Below are 21,184 nucleotides of genomic sequence, written 5' to 3' on the forward strand. Positions count from 1 at the left end.
TCTGCTTCCAGCTAGAAGCCTACTTAGCCCTACAGACTACTTTGTTGGAGTTGTGCCTCACTCTTTGTGACCCCTTTTGGGTTTTCTCGGCGAAGACAGTCAAGTAGTTTGCCATTTCCTTCTCCGGCTCATTTTACAGATGAGGAAGCTGAGGCAGGCAGAAATTAAGTGACTTGCCCAGGGTCACACAAATAATAAGTGTCTAAGGCCAAATTTGAACTCAGGAAGTCTTCCAGACTCTGGGAGACTTTATAAGCCATCCAACGGCTCTAAAAGACTACCACATAAACCCAAACTTCTCCAAGATATCACAGTTCTCTTATTAACTAGTGTAGCTTATCTTACACTGTATGTCTCTCCTCCTGGTCTTTGTTCCTCCTATCCTTATAGGACTAATCCCAATCCTATTTTCTTCCAGGCTAGGTCAAGACTTACTTTCTCCACAAAACCTTTTTCAGATGAATCTAACTCATAATTTTTCTTCCTTTATTCTGAATATAAATACCAAAAACTTGACAACTATAAGGTTAATTTATAACCTTAACTAATTCCTCCATACAAAGTGATCATCTGCTTTCCTGTCTGGTGAAATCTCAGAAGAACAAGCTTTGATGGGAGCACAGGAACTCAGCAAGAAAGGAAAATGTCCAGAAGCTAAGGGGGGAATAGGTGCTGTTAAATATAGAAAATCTTCTCTGCAGAGTTTTTTTTTTTTAATTTTTTAGTGAGGCAATTGGGGTTAAGTGACTTGCCCAGGGTCACACAGCTAGTAAGTGTTAAGTGTCTGAGGCTGGATTTGAACTCAGGTACTCCTGACTCCAGGGCCGGTGCTCTATCCACTGCGACACCTAGCTGCCCCTCTGCAGAGTTTTAAAAACGAAGTAGACACTAATTTGCCAAGTAATCTTATCTATTCTCCAAAATACAGGGATTTGCACTAATTAAGCCAATCCTTCCTAGTGCTATAATTAAGTATTCGAACATGTAAACCGTCAACAAAATTGCTGGGGAAAATCGCTTCATACTGTGCCTTAACATAGATGCTTAAATACCAGCCAGGTCAGATATAATGAAAGTTTGAGCCTGGGCAAGCTTTCTGCATCTTTCATTCTTAAAGATCACCCATAGTCCAATATCCAACACTAGGAGGAAAGTGATCACTTCTACTACATAATTCCTTTTAACACTAGAAGGACCAGGCCATCAACTAATGTAATTTGGGGGTGGAGGGAGAGAATTGATCTTAAGTGGTTTGCCCAGGGTCACACACAGTTACTAAATGTTTGAGATCACATTTGAACTCAGGTCCTCTTGACTCCAGGGACAAATGCACTTCAACACCTAGCTGCACCAACTCATGCAACTTAAAAAACAATTGTATTATACTCTCTCCTTTAAGTACTTGAAATACAAATAATTACAAACATATTGTAGTTTTACTCTGAAATAAAAATTTTCATCCTATTTTCTTTGCCTTATGAATGAAGAAAAAATGTAGTGTAGCAGATTGTTCCTTTGAGGTATTCTTAAATCCCAGTCTTATTGTTAACAAAATAAGCTTACTGTCATTTTTTTTTAAGTGAGGCAATTGGGGTTAAGTGACTTGCTCAGGGTCACACAGCTAGTAAGTGTTAAGTGTCTGAGGCTGGATTTGAACTCAGGTACTCCTGACTCCAGGGCCAGTGCTCTATCCACTGCACCACCTAGCTGCCCCTTACTGTCATTTTGAATGAATAACATAGGACAAAAATTAAGGTGGTACTCCCATTTTATTTTTTATTGGTCAGCTCTAGCACACTGTAATTTGAGATCCGTATTTTGAATGTTATAACCAACTCTGAAATTTAAAGAATGAAAATGATCAAAGTATGGAAGCCAACATTTTATACTTGAAGGACTAGAATGTAAAATACCCTGAAGGGCCAATTTGGGTGAACTGAGAGGGCATTTAAAAAATTTCATAATACAAAGAAAATAAAGATAGGGTAAACATTTTTATTTCAAAGTAAAAAGTACAATATCTACTTGTAATTATTTGTATGTAAACTGTGTTTACACACATAGGAGAAAGGATAGTGAATTAATAGTAAAATTTTTTAAAATTGTGAGTCAATTAATGGATTTAGTCCTTCTGGTGTTAAAGTAACTGAAGCAAAGTAGGTACCCATTAACTGGGGAATAGCTAAATAAACTGTGGTTAGAAATAAATACAACAGATTATTACTAAGTTTTTTAAAAAAAAGATAAAAACGAATTCAGAGAAATATGGGAACTTTTTTTTTTTTTGCCAGGGCTATGGGGGTTAAGTGACTTGCCCAGGGTCACACAGCTAATAAGTGTCAAGTGTCTGGGGCCAGATTTGATTTGAACTCCGGTCCTCCTGAATCCAGGGCCAGTGCTTTATCCACTGCGACACCTAGCAGCCCCAATATGGGAACCTTTATGAACTTATATAAAGTGAAGCAGAACCAAAATACCCCTGTATATTACAATGACTAAAACAAAGTAAAATCTAACCCCATTCTTAACTCTGTGTAATTATAACCAAATGTGGCCCTGAAGAGATAAGAAAACATTTTTTTCTCTTCTATGCAGAGGTGAGGGACTATGGTTATGGATCAGCATGGCATGAATTGTTAGACACAGTTACTGTGTTTATTAATTTTGCTAAATCACCCCCCCCAATTATAGGGGATAGCTCTCTGGGTGTATGGGAAAAGGATATATTTGGAAATGAAGATATTTTTAAAAAGATATTAGAAACAGCTGTGTCCTTTGATCTCTGGATTGTAGCTCATCTTGTAATTGGGTCTTTCTGTCCAGAGAATACATTATTTCTGTGGAATTTTGCTGTATCTGAATATTCCTATTTATCCAGGACATTCTGAATTTTGATCCCCTTTTCTTTGCTTCAAGTACCTCTATACTAACCCATTCACTATCTACCTTCTTAACTTCTATCTAGGGGAGTTCCATTTGATATTACTTTCTCTTTCACTGTTTTGTCTGGAAAGACTTTTATTGTTAACAAACTGTTCTTTAAATTAGCCTCCCAACCCTTGCAATTGCTTTGTATATATGTGGTCATATTGTTTGCTCTCAATAGAATATATGCTCCTTGATGGCAGTAACTGTTCTTTGTATAAGCTGGGTTGGCAAACTACTGCCTGTGGACCAAATCCGGCAGCTGCCTGTTTTTGTACAGCCCACAAGCTAAGAATGGTTTTGACACTGTTAAACTGCATTTTAAAACAAACAAAAAAAATCTTAGCTCAGAGGCTATACAAAAACAGGTGGTGGCTCCTAGACCATGGCTTGCTGAGTCCTGTGCTTAGAAAAGTGGGTGGCCCATAGTGGGCACTAAATAAATTTTTTAACTAAATTATCTCTCAGATATAACTGATGAATTCATAGATTTCTTTTGGTCTACTATATCATTAACAACACCCAGGTCCAGGAGTGAACACCTTTGCAAAACGCCAAAAGGAATGACCATTAATCACTTAAATACCTAAGTAAGATCCTCCAATAAGAAGCTATTGTACATCCATCAGTTCAGTCTGGGCAGTGTTAAGATTTGTGCAAACTGTGACTAAACTGGGTAACAACTTAGTAGAGGTGTCAAAAATGGAACCTCTAAATCTAGGAATGAAAGAAAAGAACCTGGGGGCGGGGGGGAATATGAGTTAAATAGCCACTTTCTATACTTTCAATGGTCGTACTGGGAGAGGAAAAAAAGCAGAGTGATACTATTAATTTTGGCTCCTTAAACAGTCTAAGATGAAGTGTTATTTTTCCTGACTGTACCAAATCAAGAACTGCAATCAATTCTTCCAGACTGGATGCTGAACCTACTCTTTCTTTTTCTTAAAAAAAAATTTTTTTTGAACCTACTTTTTCAATGTTTGCTTCTACTGCTTCCAGAATAATTTTTCTTACACATGGATCTGGTCAGGTGAAACCTGTTTTTAAAAATCTCCAGTGGCTCATTATTGTACCCTAAGTAAAGTTCAAATTCCTCTGGCACTTAAGGCCCTGCATAATCTGTTGCTAACCTCCCTTTCTAATTGTCTTGAAACTGGCAAAGTTGGTTTCTGGAACCTAAGGGTAAGACTATACATTGCTTTCTCATAAATTTCATCTTATTTGATTAGGCCCAATATTGTAGCCAGTGGAGACTTTCATCACAGCTCTGTGACATCTTTTTTGTTTGTTTGTTTTTGTGAGGCAGTTGGGGGTTAAGTGACTTGCCCAGGGTCACACAGCCAGTAAGTGTCAAGGGTCTGAGGCCAGATTTGAACTCGGGTACTCCTGAATCCAAGGCCAGTGCTCTTGGCACTGTGCCACCTAGCTGCCCCTCTGTAACATCTTTAACTTTGCTAAGAATTCTATTTATATCTTTATCCAAATGACAGATAACAGTGTTAAATGACATGAGCCATATAGATTACACTAGAGTTCCCCTTCCAAGCTGAAACAATCATTAAAGAATCCATCATCATTAACTCTGTTTGGAAGGCTTTAGTAGGCTGCTCAAAGAAGCAATGTTTCATCTAACTATCTTATGTGAAGGTTTATAAATTATTTTTGCTTCTTGTGCCATCAGTCCAGTATATGTTAAAAACTTTTGCACACAGAAAGTTAGAAACATTACATAATAATGGCAGGAACCAATATTTAATTGTAGGAGTTACTGTTCTTTCTACTATTTTTGTAAAAAATGAGAATTACTTTAGGCCATCTGGCAACTTTGAGATATCCCATTATTAACTTTATTAATTTTCTTAAGTTTTCTTTTTTTTTGGGGGGGGGACCCCAACTCTCTAACTCAGCAAGTAGTCTTAAACATTTGTAAGTGTATTAAGTGATTACCAGAAGTATCCCAGGCACTAATTTTCAGGAGCTTAGTTTTGCTACTTATGTGTTCTTTCTATTTTTCCCTAAACAAGAAAAAATACTTAAATTCCCATACCTAAAACTTAATTCCCAGACCATGTTTCATTCATTGAGGAAAAAAAGGGCTTTGATCAAGTAATTCCAGCAAATTCTTCCTGTTGGGTAGTTTAATAGAGTAGTTAGTCACTATATACTAATTTTTCTGGGCTCAATTAATTGTTTGGGAAAGGTGGAAGGAAATATTTGTGACTCATCATCTGTGGGGGTCTTTTAAGAGTGGACGAATTGCTGAAGAGTTAGGTGGGGGTGGGTTTGTAATTCCCCTTTCTACCCAAGCAGCCTATCTTTACAACTCTTATCTAGAGACAGATAAGGACTTGGTTACTTTTTGCTTCCTTTCACAAATAAAGTCCTTTATGATTCTCAATTCATATCAGTCTTTGAAATGGCAAAGGAAAAGTACAAAGGGAATCTAATTACAGATATTGGTAATCTATGAGCGGAAGACATACAGAGTGGGGCTGAAGAGGTAAATCTCTAAATACTCTGGTTGTAGGGACAAAAGAGAGACCAATTTTCTTGTTATTTCCATAAAGCTCAATGAAAGAGGAGGTTGAATATGTCTTGGGTTGGAGTGTTCAGGTAGTCCTAAATAGTATAATTTCCCAATACCTTGATAAGGGTATCTCAGACTCTGATTTTACAAAGTCAGTCTGGAATACAAAGATTACATCATTAAATAGAGAGGGAAGAATCAATATATAGAGGTACACTTACAAGCAATTAGAATAAAATTTCAGTTTCAAGGGACCTTAAGAATCAAGTTTATTTGTTCTTAAAAATAGTCTTAAACTTTCAATTTTACAAGCAACACTGAATACCAAATCTCACTTTGTAAGACGTTTTGCCACAATTTTCATTCTCCATTTATGTAAACCAGTATTTTCTTGAGATAGTTTCAGATCACACAAGGTTGTCTTCAGTCTTCTCATTTCTCTTCCATGGTTTAAATTAAGATCACTGAACTCATAATCTTACCTCCAAATCTGCCCTTTCATGAAACACTCATTTCTTTCTACTGCTCTTCCAAGCTTCAAGTCTAGGGTTGAAAGAATATCCTGGGGGCAGCTAGGTGGTGGGGTGGTTAAAGCACCAGCCCTGGATTCAGGAGGACCTGAGTTCAAATTTGACCCCAGACACTTGACTTACTAGCTGTGTGACCCTGAGCAAGTCACTTAACCCTTATTGCCCCACCAAAAAAGAAGATCCTGGCTCAAAATAAAATAAAATAAAATAAAAACTAATCCTGGCATTTAAAATGCTCTGCAGTCTGGCTGTGGAATACCTTTCTAGTACTGTCAAAACCTTTTTTCCTTTAATTTCTTGTTCTAGCTACATCAGACTATTCACTCTCAGACTGAATTCTGCCCTTTCCTCCCTCCTTTGTCTTTCTGAAAGCTTTCTTCAATGCCTAGAATGGTGTCCTCCCATGTCTCCATCTGTAGCAATATTTTCCCCTTCCCTCAAAGGCCCCAGGTCAGCGATTTCCTACTGGACAATCTCACCCTGGAGATTATACGATCATTCTTTTTAGCAGGTTCGGACTTGATTTGCATTATTTTACTTCTAAAGCCTAGTATGCAATAGGTATTCAATGTTTCATTAATATAATATTTGTATTTTTTGTCTCTCATACTCAAAACTAGGTTTGAGGCCATATTTCATTGCCAGAATCCTGGTTAACACATTTGCTTCCTTGTCTCTTTAGACTTTCTGACACCACTCTATCCCCATGGACAAGGGTACAAAAATACTGACTCTAAAACTCTAAATGCATGATCTTTTAAATACCCCATCCTGAGAAAGCCCACTGTGCATCAAACATCATTGGGTATATTCAATGAATAATAATAGAAAAGAAGTCAATTTTTGGACACATGATTGAGCATGTCTAATCTTCGATGTTTGTTGTTTCACAAAGGTGAATACACTCTATGTAAGCAACCAATTTTTAGACAGCAAAGCAAATGGGTTTACTAGATATGATTGTCTGCCATTATAACTTTTTCCTTCTTGGAACTCCATGATTCTGAGAATTTGATCTAGTCTAACCACCTCATTTTATAGATGAGAACTGTGGCTCAGAGAGGTCATGATCTGCCCAAAGATAAATATCAAGTGTTGAGGCTAGGACTCGAAGAATGAGAATGAGAAATTTATTACTGTAGTTTTTCTGGAACACAAAGGTAGATGGATCTTGAAAACCCAAAGCTCACTCACACACACACACACACATAATTTTGCTTGATAAAAAGGACATTTGTTTTATCGAGGCATCTCCATCTTGTTCATCTTTCTCTTTTCTTGACATAATTCCAATAATCATTTCCTTAAATGAACAGAATTCAAACTAATATAAGATTAAACTTCGAACTCATAAAAAATGTTACGGGCTCTTTAGTTTGCTAACTTCAAGCTCCTGTGGATACTCCTGGAATGCAGAAACTTTGGGAGAAGAATTTATGCCCATACAGCACTTTAAAGTTTGGAAGGCTGTCTACCACATTTGATCCTCACAACAACCTTGGAAGATAGATGCAATTACTCTACTATTCTACCCAGCTGCCCAACTTGCCATACCACTTCAAATAGGTTACAACTCTTTTCCTCCAACCTGACCTGATTAAAATGTGTATTCAGTCTATAAGCAGTGCTATTTTTCAGTGCATAACTGAATATTATTTCCTTTTTCATTTTAGGAGTGATGTCTACATTTGGACCAAAACACAAACTAGAATGAGTGTCTAGAATTTAAACTTATAGAAATGATAATGGGAGAACTTGTTCATTTTATATAATTTACTGCTTAGAATTTAGCAATTTTTAAGATATTAAAATTTCACAGGCATTTTGGAACCCTGATTTTTACTGAAGACTAAAAATTCAATCTTCTTTCCCATAACTCATTTTGTCAGCATTTATAATAACTAAAGAGAAATTTAAAAAGAATTTTAAAAATTTAAATTTTTAAAGAAAAATTAACAGTTGAAAGAAAACATATTATCATTCTTCCATGGAATCAATGATAAAGTTTCAGCATTGCAGTGAACCACTCAAGAAATAATTTTATTGTGGAATTCTTAAAAACAAAGTCACTCCAGTAAACTGCTTAGTTGATTTAAGGACCTAGACTCAACAGTAAAATCTTTTTCTTTTGGAGGTAGAGAAATGGTCTTGAAATTAATAACTTCATGGTAGATTAGAATTCATTCAGTTTACAAATGAAAGCTATATTATTAGTCTATGAACATACATATGAACAAGTAAGTACATATTTGGTATAGGAAATGGTGAATAAATCAAACTTTTTGGAATAGTGATTTACATCAAATCTACACTGACTGACAAGTTTTTGGAGCTACCAATAGAAAGGTATAATGGAGAAAGTACTTGACTTGAGTCAGAAGACATGAATTTAATCCTGCTTGAAACAATTCCTACCTGTGTGATCATGTAAAGCACAACCTCTAAGAATCAATCCTTCATTTACAAAATGGAGATAGTAATACTTTCACTACTTTATGGGACTGTCAGGAGAAGCACTTGGTAAATCTTAACTGTTACATAAATATGTTGGTATCCCAAGACATGGAATAAAACCTACAGGTCCAGAAACAGCTTTACTAACTTCATAGTAGCAGAATAATCCTGGACTTAAGAACATTTTACAAATGAAAAGTAAGTTGCTAGGAGAAAAAAAAATGTCAAGGAGAATAATACTCTGAAAAAAATACCCAATTTACTATGGAGATTACCTTAATTACTTTTCCCCCTTCTCCCCGAAAGTATTCAATAGAGTTAGGTAGAAATTTTCTTTTGATAGGAATGGGTTTTTAGTTCATAGTAAAGGGAAAAAGGTGTAAAAAACTTCACAAAGCCACAGAATTTGAGACCTAACAAGGACCAATTCTTACTTTTTAAAATGATGAAGAAACTGCTAAGGAGAAAGGATAAATGACTTGATTGAGGTTATGTACACCCATTTCATAAAGTGATTAATACTTCTTTTTTTTAGAAAGACAAGCTTTGATTTTACATGTTGTTTTTTTTTTGGTGAGGCAACTGGGGTTAAGTGACTTGCCCAGGGTCACACAGCTAGTAAGTGTCAAGTGTTTGAGGCTGGATTTGAACTCAGGTCCTCCTGAATGCAGGGCCACTGCTCTATCCATTGTGCCACCTAGCTACCCCTTTTACATGCATTTTCATACTTTTCTACAATAATTTTTAAAGATAAAATCAGGTACTTAACTTCAATCCTGATTCCCTCAAAGTATGAACTGAATAATGGACTCTCCATGATGGGGTCTGAAGCTGGCACAGCCAGTCCTCTCTCTTAGCTGACCCTCAAATGCATTACTAACATATGTTGGCCTCTAAACATTGCTGCTAGCAATATTTATAGTCTTAGTAGCTGGGAATTAACTAGAAAAGGATGGGGTGAAAGTATTTGGGCCAGGTCATCCTGGGCTGACATGCCTTATGCAAATTAGCCAACTTTAGATCCTATCTGTGATACCTTGACAATGTTTTCATCTTTGGAGCTTTGTGAACCATTAATAATATTTATTCAATGTTTCTATAACTATTTCAATATAATTACATTTATTTTAATTTAGTAAGTAACTTTCCATCAACTGAACAAAATAGGAATATAAATTTATACATAGAAGTAAAAACATTTGGACTCATCAACATTTTCTACGAAGCTCTATAATAAGCACTGGTTCTAGATTTTTGCCCCAGCCCACATCTCCTTTACTGACAACTTTGAGAAAAAGGCTCTAAGTGTAAAAAAATAAAACATTCCTACCAGGTTCAGAATAAATAACAGACAAGGGTCTTCTACATTTAAGTTTTGCTCTCTCTTTTTAAAAGCAGTTAATCTTTGTTCTTTAGGCCCTATGATTCCTATTGTATGAATCGAACAAATCATAAACATTTAGGAGACCACAAAACAATTCAGTGTAAAAATATTTCTTAAAACGACTACTCCTTTATTCCATTTGACTGACGACAGATTCTACCCTGACACAATTAGACTAGAGAACAAACTTAAATAACCATACCCACACTGCATATTTCCTATTCTCTGTTGGGTTTCCTTATAGAAAACTAAAGTCAATTCTTAATTGTTGCTATAAAGTAGAGAGGATGGCATAGAAAGTCATTTTAACTAATAGGTTGTCTCAGTTTTTTTCTTAATAAAATCTTCCTAGGTTCCTAAGAATGTTTAAATAGTTGATTATTTAACCACATATGTATATATCATATATTAGCTATCTCAAAACACAAGTCAGTGCTGCAGGGGAAAAGGCAGACTTTTCAACATAGGACTCAGAAAACACAATTCCATTCAAATACAAGATAAAGAATATCTAGGGAGGTGAAAGTCCAAAAGAACAGTTCTGTGGGACATAATAAATTACAAACTGAACACGTCATTATGATTACTTAAATGCTGAAATGAGATTAGCTTCTTAACTAGAGCATTAGTTTCCAATAAGTAATTTTTGTACTGGGCAGCTAGGTGGCACAGTAGGTAGATAAAGTGCCAGGCTCTACTAGAGACAGGAAGATTCATCTTCCTGAGTTTAAATCTGGCCTCAGATGCTTCTAGCTGTGTGACCCTGGGCAAGTCACTTAACCCTGCCTGCCTCAGTTTTCTTCATCTGCAAAATGAGCCGGAGAAGGAAATGGCAAACCACTCCAGCTTCTTTGCAAAGAAAAACCCCAAGTGGGGTCACAAAGAGTCTGACATGACTAAAAAATAACAATCTTTGTACTACACCCCCATGAAGACAAGGTCTTCAACTGGGTTTCACAGGTGCATAGAGCTAGAGCTGGATGAAATTCCTGTGTCCCTGCTTCCAGGTTATCTAATCTGATTCTCTCATTTTCTAGATTAGGGAATGGAGTCTCCTGGAGGTTAATCGACTTACCCAAGATCACATAGAAATTAATTTAATTGGCAGAGCGATTATGAGTCCTCCAATTCAAACCTGGGCTAATAGTATGAGGAACTGGAGGGGATTAATAGTGATAAAAGGAGAGCAATAAAATTGACCAAAAAAAGAAAAAAAAAAAGAGGGGGTATCTGAGAGAAGGGAGGATAGCCAAAGGAAATGACACTGTGAACAACCTGAGGGGAAAAAAAGGCTTAAGAATAATTATCCTCAAATAAATAATGATGGCTAATGGCCAATCACTAATCTCATCTCAATTAATATACAGAAATATAGGTAAAGGCATAACAAAAGCTTTTCTGAGTATAAGAGGTATGAAAATTAATACAGGTCCACAGACTTCGGGACTGATCATACTGCGGGTGAATAAAAATACTCATAAAAATCTAAAGCATGAGCTATAGCCTATTGGAGTTTTTCTATAACAATACCAATAATATTCATTTTGGCATCTAATCTTGATAACGAATATGTGAATAGGTGATGAAAATTGAATGCATAAGAATCCTTCCCCAACCCTGTTAAGACACTGGGATTCATTGAGAACATGAAGTTGTAAAATCTCTCATACTAGGAAATCTTTAGAACAAATCCTTTATAGATAAGTATGCATATGAACCCACACACCCACATCCACACCCATGATTAACATGTTTACTAGCCACTCTACTTTTCTTCTGTCCTCTCATTTTTTTGTTTACAATTTCTTTTTATTTGTAGCAGTAAGAAGGTAGGACTGTAAAGGAAAAGATTGGTGGTGGGGTTCACTGATCCATCTTAATTTTAGACTGCTGCTCCTACAACAAAGGTTGTTGATTAACTCCTATAGTCAGTAGAAGCTTTGAAAGTTAAAAAATAATACTTGGTTGGGAGGGAAATTTCAGTCCTTCCAGTTATTATAGCCCTTAAAGACATCATAGGTGATGATCCCCAAATTCCAGTTTGTGCCAAGAACTTTTCCAAGGCTTTAGGCAAGGTTTAGACAACAATGGGTTCCAGTATTTCCAATGGAGAAGGATGTTCTCCCCTGTCCATATGGGATGTAGATTTCTGCCAGGTGAGATGACTAGCCAGAATGGTTTTGTTCAGTGGTTTCAGTTGTGTCTGTCTCTTTGTGATCCCTTTTGGAGTTTTCTTGACAAAGATACTGGAGTGGTTTCTAATTCCTTCTCCAACTCATTTTACAGATGAGGAAACCGAGGCAAGCAGAGTTAAGTGACTTGCCCATGGTCACAGGGCTGGTGTCTGAGGCCAGACTTGAACTCTGGAAAGTTTTCCAGACTCCAGGTCTGATGCTATATTAATTTTTTTGGTACCCAGAATGATTTAAGGATGATCCTATTTAGATGGTAGGGAATGGAGTACATGATTTCCAAGGTAATCCTGCAAATATTTGTAGTTATCATCTATGTGAAAGGACTATGAAACTACACTGAAATTCTTAGTAATATAAAAAGATGCTATTTTCATTTTAATGAAGGAAAAAATGGAGAAGCTACTTAACTTACAGCAGGAATATCCAGGAATATTAGAACCTCAGGTACTCACATTCAGGTCAAAATATAAATGCAATCAATTTTGATGCTTGGCACTAATATAGCACTCTACCAATTTCCCTACGTATGCACATATAATGTGAACATCACTACACTCATATCAGAGAGGAAAATGCCACAAAAGCTAAGCAATTTACTCACTAACACAACATACATTAATGGCAGACAATCTTCTGGTTAGTCAATTACGCCAGAATATCTCTATTTAACACAATTTTGCAGATAGCTAATAATAATTTTATTCATTTAACTTCTGATTAAGTTTATTGGAAAGTAGAAAGACTGAATAACTTATTTTACAACTAGTTTAATGGTATGAAATAAATTTTTATATAGGTGTGCCTCAATTTACCAAGAGCTTGGTTTTGGGGGGGAAAATGTATAAGGGGAGTTTTCCATTTAAATAAATTTTGCAAAAAAATAATATTTTAGAAAGGTAAGCAACAGTCTAATATCTATAAGTATGCATTTCTTGTATTTTGGGTTTTCTTAAAGCTAAAGCACGGGGCAGCTAGGTGGCGCAGTGGATAAAGCACTGGTCCTGGATTCAGGAGTACCTGAGTTCAAATCCAGCCTCAGACACTTGACACTTACTAGCTGTGTGACCCTGGACAAGTCACTTAACCCCCATTGCCCACCAAAAACAAAAAACAAAAAACAAAAAACAAAAATTGTCACTCGGGGCAGCTAGGTGGCGCAGTGGATAGAGCACCGGCCCTAGATTCAGGACTATCTGAGTTCAAATCCAGCCTCAGACACTTAACACTTACTAGCTGTGTGACCCTGGGCAAGTCACTTAACCCCAATTGCCTCACTAAAAAAAAAAAAAAAGCTAACGCACACATTAAACAAACAAACCCTGAAGATACTGTTCAGCAGTCTAAACCAGTTAGGGTTTAGATGAAAGCAGATTTCTCTACATGGGTCACAAATCTTGGGAATGCTGGGGGTGATTTAGGCATACCTTTGCTTAAAGGCACAGTGATGGACCAGATTTCTTCCAACCCCATGATTCTTTGTATTGTGATAAGTAGGCTACAAATATACTACCTTCAATTTTGGGCTGAGACGCAACAAGTCAAAAGAGGCTGGGCCTGACCTAAAAAAATAAAATGGATGAGTAATCTTCTCTAGGAAAGGGTGATGAAAATGAAACAATAACTGTTCCTCTCAGTGATCCAACACTGAAATGTTGGAAGATGTTCAGTTCATTGATTTAAAGTAAAACCGGAACCTAACAATATGTAACTTTTTCACAAAGGGAAACAAATTAGCCTACATGTTCTGGTCCCAATCCCAACTAATGACATTGTATGTCTCTATATCTCCCGTAAGTTTCATTTGGACACAGTATTCCTTTCCATTTCCTAATGAAAATTGAACTGAGAATTGCCAGAGAGCAGTCGGTTTAGTACTGATGTTACATTTAGTTGGAATGAAGGGTGGGGATTTGGTTTTACCTCAATCTGTAGTGGACTATAGTTTTATTTTTTCCTTGGACAGAAAATTTTATCATACTACCACATGCTCCCAGACAATTTTGGGGTTAATAGTACACAGTTGGCACAAATTCAGTGCTCAAGTAGGAAACTGCAAATGATTTCTTTAATTGTATGCCAAGTTGAATAATCTCCCAGGGAAAAGAACCTCCTCCTCCTGCCCCTCCCCCATCAGCATCGCCTCCCTGCTGTGCAAAGAGCCCTTTGTCCAGCCCTGCACTTATCTAGCTGTTTGGCCATATTGACAGGCCTACTGGAGGCATAATAAGGGAGCTAGTCTGACATCAGCAGCTGGCAGTTTGAAACAAAAATCTTCCTATCCCACTTTCAGCAAACCCTGCCATAGTGGTGTTTGGTTCCCCTCATGGTGTCCAAATCTCTTCTTCCTGTTTTATCTCAGTTTCCAAATACAGTAGGATAGGAGCTAGATATATACCCACCAACCCATAGTATGGGGGTGGGAATGTAGGAGTTAGCAGAAGAGATCAAAGCCTTGACTCTCAGCTATAAACCAGTTCAGTTATTTAACTCTCAAAATCTTTTATAATTTTGTGCTTCCAAGTTTAGGCAAATGGGAAACAACAGGTAGGGTATAGTGTGTGTGTGTGTGTGTGTGTGTGTGTGTGTGTGTGTGTGTTGAAAAGGACTAAGGAACAGATTCCATTACCTCAGTTACTTCCCCAAGGCTCCTTCTCTCTTTGAATTTGACTGTGGTTTGGGGAGGGCAAACTGGGCAAAAAGATTACAGTTTCAGGTATCGAGGAAACTGGCCAATAATCCAAGAATTTTACAATGATAGAACATCACTACATTTCTCCAATGAGAAGAAAAGTCTTTTTGTCTTCATTTCAAAGATAGTGGATTGACTCAATCAGGTATTCTGAAAGCCAAACAAATGATGGAAAAACTGAGTGGACAAGTTGAGATTACATATTCTTTAGTCAGTAACTGACGTGTAGTAAAATGGATTGAGGTTTAACATCATTATATCTTATAAATCCACTGAGAAAATATAAAACTGAGTTTGTTGAAAATAATTTAAAGCTCTTGTCAGAAGAGCAAAATTCTCTTAAGTATCAAATCTCAATAAAGGTGCTAAGAATAATTTTTATAAGAACCCAAATGATAGGAAAAATCGTACATGGACAACAGATGTAATATGACAATACTGTAGAACCCAGAGTATATACACCTCTCTTTCCACTATTCCAACATAAGCTTCTCTATACCATGTGAGTCTCCTTAAGGGAAGAGAGAATAAATTGAGACTGAATTCAATACTAAAAACTTTAATAGTCACTTTACCTCATAATATGGACTTCTCTGAAGAAGGCCATCTAAACTTTCTAACGAAAAAATTATACTTATTTGCAAGAAGCAATCATCTTCATGTAACTGGAGTGTTTAATTTTCTATCAAACTCCAAGTTTTATTTATTATTACCAAGTTTTACTATGAAGTTTACTTTCTTTTGGGTCAAGTTTCAGTCAAAATTATTGCTTAATGGCTGTTAAAAAAATGCCTTGCTAGAAGGATGAAGCCCATCAAAAAAGTTTTAGTTACTAACATCTGAAAATAAATTATTATTTTAAAAAATTAACTAGTAGGGAGGGCTTTCATCTTCAAATTAAGCTGAGAGCCACCAAATTTGAAACCTAATTTATGAGACAAATGTATCCTGTTCATGATCTTTCTACATAGATATTTTCAGTGACCTTTGATGGTCTATAATTGTGAACTAATGTTTCATAAATCACTTCAAATGCAAATGGGATGACAATGTGGAAAGTTCATTCTCTACTTGAGTATTGCTTTGGTATTTTTCTCAAAGGCAAGAAAAAAAATAAATGGCTATTCATTTCTCTAAAAAAAGTAGGTTACAGCAACATGGAAGTAATACTTAACTGCCAACTGTGGATGCAAGGTGTGTATATATACATATACATATATATATATATATATGGTTCTAAGGTTTGAAAAAACTTTAAAACTGTGTATAATGTATATTTGAAGATAACAGACCCTTTACCTATGCACGTTTCTAAGATTCTTTTATTAGATTACAGTGTGGTTCAAACAACAGGCCAATACAAGTGAAAAAGCACATTTATTTGATATGGCATCTTTTACATTACAAAGTATTTAAAAAAAACCAGTTACAGTACAAAGTACTAGAAGAATCTAAAAATATTCTTTTAAAAGGTTCTCTCATTAGTCTGCTTGGATGCTTGGTCACTGGCTGGCAGAAAACATAATTCACATTTGTGAACATCAAAAACTCATTTTCATTCATCTTGGTTCCCTGCCACCAATATTGGAGTCACCACTATACATCATAAATATTTGTTTGTGGGACTGAAATACATTCACATGAATTCAAACAAAAATTTTTTAAATTACAGTATCACTGATTTTAATACGTGAGCTCAAATTTTAAAAATAACATGCCACCACTAGCCTCTGCTAATTATTATATTTAGTAGGTTGCAGTTCATTTGAGTAGTGGTTCTTATCCAATTGTACCACCATACTTAGCAGACTGCTCTGGTGAAGAGAAGCTGGGATGGGGGGTGGGGGGTCCGCACCATAAGTTGCTCTGATGCAGTCTTCTCAGGTGTCCAGTACTAGACAGACACTTCCTGCATATTCCTTCTGGTCTGTCCCATCTCTTCCTAGATGGGTCCAGGTGTATCATGGTCAAGGACTGTATCCTTGTAATGTCAGAAGACTAAATATACCCAATGAGACAATTATAGTCAAAATTCTCTAGTAGACATATTTATCTACATTTGTTAGTCTGTATAAACAATTCAAGTAAAAAAGGGTATTTGGTATATTAATCACCACTTGGAAAGAGGTAATTTCTATTAGTTTATCCTCTTAAGATTCCAAAGTCTGGGTTAACAACGTGTTACTCTATAATCTGCAAATGGAAAAATCCCTGAATAGCATGGTATGATACTTGTATTCACTCTACAGGGCAGAAATTTTATTCAATAAAGATAATAAGGCCTAGTTAATGGATGGAAAGAAAAACATAAGGAGAGCACGTGGTTGTATGATTAACTGGAAGGAATGGAGAAAAAGAACGTGAGTAGTTAGGAAAAAGGGCTACCTTTACATTCCCCCCCCCTTCCCTTCCTCCCCAAGGAACAACAACAATTCTCCCTACTCTGGTTTCTCAGGGGCTCAAAAAAAGTACAAACGAAATACCTGGGATTTTTCAGTAACAATCTAAAATAGTTCTCTATGGATACCAGAAAACTCAGTAAGATTCATTTTTTACCAACTACTGATATAAATGAGTGAAAGGTTATGAATTGTTAATTTTCCTCCCTGTATGGATACAAAAATTTTTAGCAAACCAGATTACCAGTAAAAACTCCCAAGAAACCAGGGTTCCTTCTCAGTAGAACCAGCCATCTCCTAAGTGCAGTTCCCTGCAGCCAACAGCATTAATGGACGCTGCACTGCTGTCCTTCCCTGGAGACAGCAGCCAGCACTACTCAAGCTTCTCACGTAGCAACCAGAGCTCCAGAGCCAGCAGCTGCTGCTGCCTTGTATACTCACCCCTGAGATCCAACCCAAAGGAACAACCCTCTTCTCTCTTCACCCCACCCCCACTCCTTACACACTTTCCTCCCCATCAGTGCTCCTTGCCAAGCAGACTGGAATGATACTCCCAGAAAGAAACCCCAAGGTTCCATCTTTTAGTTATTATTAGAAGATCTTTATTAGAAAACCAAGATTTATGTAAACCCAATTTAAAAAATTATTTTTAAACAAAATTAATGTTGGAATAAAACTGCCTTTCAGAGCAACATTTTTTTCAAGCATGTTAAAATCCTGAGTGTATGTTTGTTGCTCAAGTTACAGACTCTTGTGCCATGTTCTACAAAAGGAAATCATATCATAATTCATTCTTCTGCCCACATTGACAGCCTAAGTCAAGCTTAAACACTCCAATCTTGACCAGAACCCTGAAAGGCAGCTATCTTCTAAATGAAATTGGAACAGCCTTATTTTAAAAAATTATTATTTCTGATTCTCCAAGGACTGCAAACACCAGACTATGAAGCTACTACTACATAGTATATTCTTAAAAGCTCAAATTTCCCACGATTAAAAAAAAATCACCATTTAGCATTTTTCCTTTACTGACACGCAAACATTAATCATTACAAATTCATTTATGGGATCAAAATTCTCACCAAAGACGCTTAACTTGGCATCTGGGTTCCCAATCAATTGACAAAAATTTTCTGAAACATTTACCCAACAAACAAGGATGGGGATCTGGCGACACAGAGTGAATATGACCTTGCCCGCAATTGTATGTCATGAAAAACAACTTGTTTCAGTCAAGCGCTGAAGGAAATTGAGGGAGTAGCTGGGGAGACACCCAGACCTGTGAACACATTCACTGCAAGTGAAAATGGAAGAGACGGACTAGAGTATAGGCAAACCTCAAATGGGGCCTGGAGCTCTAGGCGAGAAATGAGTTATTAGCGAACACATTGCACAAGTGATATGAGAAAGCAGAAAATGCAGGTCCAGCACGCACCCCCGCCCCAGACCAGCAGGGCCGGCTGCAGCATCAGGACCGGGGGAAAGAGACGCCCCCTCCCCTCCCCTGGAGAGAAGTGAGATCGTCAAAGGAGCCGAGGAATAGATTAGCATAGAAGGGGGTTTTCCCACAGTTCAACTTTCCCTCTCATCCAACGATCCTCCCAATCCCGATTTCTGCTCCCACCTCGAGCCACCCGCTCCTCACCTCGTTCCTAACACATGGAAAAAGAATGCCTAAATCACACGTTACTGTGCCATAAAAAAAGGGGGGGGGGAGAAGGAAAGAAATGAGAAAACGTCCCTAAAACGATGGCCCTCCACGCCCAAGGCAGGAAAAACGACACGAGCTGGCCGCGCTCCAGCCTGGAATCCTACAAAACCCAAGCCCTCGGCTCCCTCCTCGGAGATGCGAGGAGCAGGCCGCGGGAAGTCCAGGAATGTGCACGGGGGGAGGGGTGGCGAGAGGGCCCGGAGGAGGCCGCGGCTTCCCTGTGGGAAAGGAAGCAGCCATCGGAGATGGGAGCCGACACACGGAGGAGGAGAGGGTGGCAGAGCCAGGCCCCGGGGGCATAGCCCGGTGACCGCGGAGCGGGCGGCACGGAGCGCAGCCCGGGCACGCTCGGGGGCACCCGGGGCGGGGGACCCCCGGGACCCTCCCCGGGCGGGGGAGGGGGAGCTGGGGGGGAGGGGCGGGAAGGGTCCCGACCCGGTCCAGGAGGCATCCTAGGGCCGGGGGGCGCTCCTGGGGGGAGGGGTGCGGGGGTGGCGGGCGGCGAGGGAGGGAAGCATCCTCCGAGGCTTCCTGCGACGCGCGGCTCAGGCCCCGAGCTCGGAGGAGGGCAGGCCCGGGGATGGGGGAGGGGGTGGTGACCCCACGCGAGCCAGGCCTCTTTTCGTCAGACCCCTTACCTGTGTCCCTCCCAGGCGCGGGGGCCCGGGCCCGGGCCCGGGCTGCGGTGTGCAGCACTGCTGGGGAGAGCAGGACTCGAGCTAGGCCCAGCGAGGCGCCGCGGTGTTTCCTGGCCGGGGATGGCCCGAGCCTGTGAGGTGGGGGTGGGGGTAGGGGCAGAAAGGCGGAGCGAACCGAGGGCGGGCGCGCGGGTGGGGAGGGGGGGGGGGAATAGGGGAGGGAATGTGGGCGGACTGGCGGGGCGGCTGCTGCTGCTGTTGCTGCTGCGCGAGAGTCTGTGAGAAAGCTGGCGGGCGGCGGCCGCCCCTCCCCCAGTGGCGGCGGCGGCGGCGGCGGCGGCGGCGGCAGCGGCGGCGGCAGCGGCAGCAGCTCACTCAGCCCGCTGCCCGAGCGGAAACGCCACTGACCGCACGGGGATCCCCGGCACTGGCGCCAGGGGCACCCGGGACACGCCCCCTCCCGCCGCGCCATTGGCCTCCACGCCCAGCGCTCCGCACCCATTGGTCACGCGGCCGCCAATCAGAAGGAGCCGCTGGGGTCGCCTGCAGAAGAGGCTGTGCGCGGGGGCACCGGCTCGTCAGAGAGCCAGCTGCTAGGTAGGGGAGCGGAACTCTTCAGGGGGTGTGGGGTTGGCCGGTTGATGGGGGAGATGGATGAAGCTGTTAGAGGTGGAGGAGATGGAAATCTTAGTGTTTCGCTCAACGGAAACTGAAAGGCTGGGCCTGTCTGCTGCGCTGGAGGGGGAGGGAGAAGCTGAAGGGAGCGGATTAAAGCAAGACCAGAGCCCTGCCATGGCTCCCGCAGCGGGAGGAGCTCTTCTGGCCCGCCTCCTTCTCGTTGATTGGGCACCTCGCCTCCCGCCGCGTGTGAAAACACAAATGGCGCTTGCTGGTTGGAGTGAAGCTCCTGTCAGTTACGGCCTCGAGAGTACGCCGCTGCCTAGGCGATCGGACTGCCCCATGGGCGGGGTAGGTAGGTCGGGGAGGGGGAAGGGCGACCTAGAGGGGGACGTGAAGGTGCCTCCCGCTTCTCCCGCCTCGCTGCGGCCGGGAGGGGGTGGGCCTGGAGTGCGTTGGTCTGGAGAGCATCTCGGGTGTCTCCGCCCTTTTCCGAAAGAGTTCGGTTACCCGCCGCCTGGGCGGTCGCGGGGGCTGATTGGGTGTCGGAGCTGGGAACCTGCTCGGCTATTGGCTCCGACTTGAGCGAGCGAAACCACTGCGCTCGGCGGCGGGGGCCGCGGGAGGCCCTCCTGCCCCGCGGCGCCCGCGGTGGTAGGGTCTCAGCCCAGCGCCGCAGTGTCTGGCTCGTCGCCGCTGCGCAACGTGGCAGGAAGAGGGGCGCGGGGAGGGGGGGGTTCTGGGGAAGACTCCTGGGTGGCGGCGGCCGCCGCTGTGGAGCCGGGGGAGGAGGCGGAGGGTGAAGAGGACGCGGGGACACCGCCGGCCCCTGAGAACCAAGCAGGGCTTGGCTGCCCGAAGCCCCAGATTCCCAGGCCTCGAGGGTCACGCTTGGCTTGAAGGGCGTGAAAACTCCAGGTGGTGCAATGCGGGTTGGGGGGGGGGGGGTTCTAGTCATCTTGCGGCCCCTTCCAGGAGCGGGGAATAAAGGGAGTGGACGGGGCTGGCTTCCGAGGGGCCCGTTGTAGAGGGCTGCGCCCTTTCAGCCGAATCTCCCGCGACACCCCGATGGGGAGGCGCCCCAGTTGCACTTTGCCAAGCTCCTGAGGACGTG

General features: G+C 40.6%; 1 protein-coding gene across 7 annotated transcripts in view; it reads right to left on the reverse strand.

Moving 5' to 3' along the window:
* Positions 1–19,788, reverse strand: part of SETD5 (SET domain containing 5) — a 74,350-nt gene extending 54,562 nt beyond the window's left edge. For 3 of the 7 annotated variants that reach the window (XM_044003795.1, XM_044003823.1, XM_044003770.1), the window contains exon 1: positions 19,453–19,787. The gene's annotated coding sequence lies outside the window, so the exon portion shown is untranslated. Of the gene's footprint in view, positions 1–19,452 lie in introns of all 7 variants that reach the window. The other 4 variants (XM_044003805.1, XM_044003815.1, XM_044003787.1 and 1 more) reach the window with 3 other exon arrangements.
* Positions 19,789–21,184: the final 1,396 nt, after the last annotated feature.

This window comes from Dromiciops gliroides, chromosome 1 (assembly GCF_019393635.1).
Source record: "Dromiciops gliroides isolate mDroGli1 chromosome 1, mDroGli1.pri, whole genome shotgun sequence".
NCBI classification, from domain to species: domain Eukaryota; kingdom Metazoa; phylum Chordata; class Mammalia; order Microbiotheria; family Microbiotheriidae; genus Dromiciops; species Dromiciops gliroides.